The 2,958-nt window shown below is 55.4% G+C and overlaps 1 pseudogene; it reads right to left on the bottom strand.

The window, feature by feature from the left end:
* Positions 1-975: 975 nt before the first annotated feature.
* On the bottom strand, positions 976-2,856 carry LOC112548882 (annotated as a pseudogene).
* Positions 2,857-2,958: the final 102 nt, after the last annotated feature.

Genomic DNA, 2,958 nt, shown 5'->3' with positions numbered 1-2,958 from the left:
GTTTGCTGCAAAAGGGAGGTGGGGGGGTGCTTGGGCATTACCCCTGCCAGTGGAGATCCTGCCTCCCAGGGATGTTGGCACCCACAGTGCTGATGCCTGAACAAGCCCTGGGGGCCATGGTGCAACCTCATGGGGCTCTTGGGGAGTAGTTGAGGGAGGATTGACCCTGAGGGTTCAGAGAGAGGCAGTGCAGAGGAGGGAAAGTTTGTTTAGAGGCTGCAGCTTCCCCCGGGACAGCGGTGTTGTGTCTTGCCCATGTCTGGGGGCTCCTGAGCCCAGCTGGTTACTGCGCTGGAGGTTGGGGTCCATGATCTGTGGGCTCTTGCTCACAGCCAGTCCCTGTCCTGCAGACTGGGGGCCAGGGTCTTCCACTCTGGGTGTCTCCACCTCCACTTCGCTGCTGCTGTCCTTTCCCTCCCAGGGGTTTTGACAGCTCCTGTGCCAGGTATCCCTTTGCCAGATGGATTTGGCTGCAGGTACCGCTGGGCAGGGGAGGAGACAGCTGTGGGGGACCATCTGCTCTAGGGTGCCCACAGTGCTGGGGGATGCATGAGGGACTGGCCTTGGGTGCTGAGACTCAGACCCCTGCAGATGCACCAGCTGCTTCTCCTGCATGCTGCAGACATGAAAGCAAACCCTTTGAAGCTGCAGGCAAACCCTCCCACAGTCCCACCCTCCTAGGGGAGTAGGGCCAGTTAGCTGGGCCCTGCTCAGTCCTGTTTTGGCTGCTTTGACAGTATTTAGGTGCCTAATGCTCTTTATATCCACAAGAGCAAAGTGTCTAAATACCTCCCAAGGCCCAGCACTAAGTGTCTGGCCCATGAGCATGCAAAGCTTGGGAGCAGGCAGGTGCAAGTCTCCAGTGAATATTGTTCTCTGGGTTTCTGGAGACAAGAACTTCCTTCCAACAGCAAGCTTATTTCTGCTTTGGGGTGACTCAAAGGGGCCCTCAGACCAGACAGGGGCAACCCCTAGTCAGGTTCCTACTAAGGGACATTTACCTGTGGCTGGGAACTTGCACAGCGGTTTGACATGGATGGTGGCCGTGTCCCAGCTGGCTGCATTGCTGGTGTTGCAGTGATAGAAGGTGTCATTGCTGCCCCCAGTGATGTCCAGCTGCAGCTGGGATTGATGCCCCAGGAGATGCTGGTCCTCTCTGGCTGGGCTGGAAGATGCATCTCAGGACCAGCTGTAGGTGACTCCGTTGGCATCCTGCACCTGGCAGGACAGGGTAACATTGCACCGTCCATGCCCTGGGTGAGCAGAGAGTATTGTGAGGTTGGGCTGTCAGATTCAGCCTGGAAGGAGAAGTCCTGGTGAGAGGGGCTGAGGGCAGTGGGTACCCCCAAGGAGGTGAGATTGGGGGAAAGCAGGGCCCAGATACTCACCAAACACAGACACATGGAAGCAGGTGGTATCGAGACTGCCGGATGCAGATGTCACATCCATAAAATAGATACCACTGTCCGACTTCTTAACCAGCTCAATCTGCGGCGAGAGATTCCTGGGATGGAAGGTGATTCTCCTGCCTAGCAGGGAGGCTGTGTTGAGCTCCACACGACTGTCCCTCTTAGCAAGTGTCACAATCCAATAGTGCCCTCCAGAGTTGAGTCGCATTATCCACGTGATTTCATCCCAACCCGATGATCTATTTTCTGGTACTAACAGCATGGTTTCCTCAGCAGCCACTGCCATTTCTTTACAACCTAATGCTTCAGAAAGGACTGGGAGCAGGAGGAAGGAGAGGGTGAGGAGGAGGGTTGATACATTCCTAACTCCAGCAGGGAAATGCTGTCTGGCTCCAAGGCCCTGGCAGAGCTGGGCTGAGAGCCTGGAGAACAGGTGGGTCCAGGCTTCCCACAGACCTGGATACCTGCAACCCCACATCTGGGTCGAGACAGCCCTTAATGAGCAGCTAGCAGGTAGTTCCACTGAGCGCAGACTGATCCAACTAGCAGTCACCCAGCCCAGGCCCCAGAGTCATTCAGCTCAGGGACATGTATCTGAGTTTTCATCTTCTAAGTCACTAAGCTCTGTCCCCCCGCCCATGCACCCCACAGGCCCAAGCTGCAGCCCCACACCTGCAAACTCCTCCCACACACAGATTTCCCAAGGTGCAAAAGCTTCTTTTCAAAATGAAAGGATCATCAACCCTGCCTATTTCCAATTTCAAATGAATGTAAAGACCCAATACTCTTCAACAGAGGTGCAGGAAACATTCAGAGCAGACAATTCCATGGGATCAGAAGCAGATACTTCCAAGCCAGCTAAGCTTTTTCCAGGCTGCCTGCCTTGGGTGTCTCTGCAGTGCTCAGTGTTATGTCCTCACCCCCTGGCACAGGGCAGAGTGCTAAGTCCTGTAAGTGCCCATGTGTCTGCAGCTCCCAGGAGCTCCCGTGCTGGGACAGTGCTGGAACAAACAGCTCCATGGCAAGACCAGGGACCATCCCTGCCTTGCAGAAAACAACACCCTGTGCTCACCCCCAGGTTACTCAGAGAGGTGGTGCAATCTCCATCCTTGGAGGTTTTTAAGGTCCAGCTAGACAAAGCCTTGGCTGGGATGATATAGCAGAAGCTGGTCCTGCTTTGAGCAGGGGGTTGGACTCACTGAGCTCCTGAGGTCCCTTCCCACCCTCATGTTTTGTGGCTCTATAACCTCTTCTGGCTGTACCAGGGGTAAATGCAGCCCCTTGGCACTTACCCTACATTTGGAAATACAGGAGGAGGCACAGCAGAAAGGAACAGAGAGTTTCCTCCATCATGGTAGGCATCTGAAAGGGCAAGCAGGCAGCAGGGAGTGAGGCTGGAAGGAGTCAGACAGACTTGAGTTAGGAGGAACCAGCCTGATTTCTGCATGGAGGAGCATGAGAGTGGAGCCTTCCTCCTCCTGGGAACAGGGGTGGTGGTGGCAAGTGGGGACGGCCCACAGGCAGCCACAGTGACGTTGGGGTGGAGGGG

Source organism: Alligator sinensis, unplaced genomic scaffold, assembly GCF_000455745.1.
Source record: "Alligator sinensis unplaced genomic scaffold, ASM45574v1 scaffold1480_1, whole genome shotgun sequence".
NCBI lineage: Eukaryota > Metazoa > Chordata > Crocodylia > Alligatoridae > Alligator > Alligator sinensis.
This window is presented reverse-complemented; position numbering and strand designations above follow the sequence as displayed.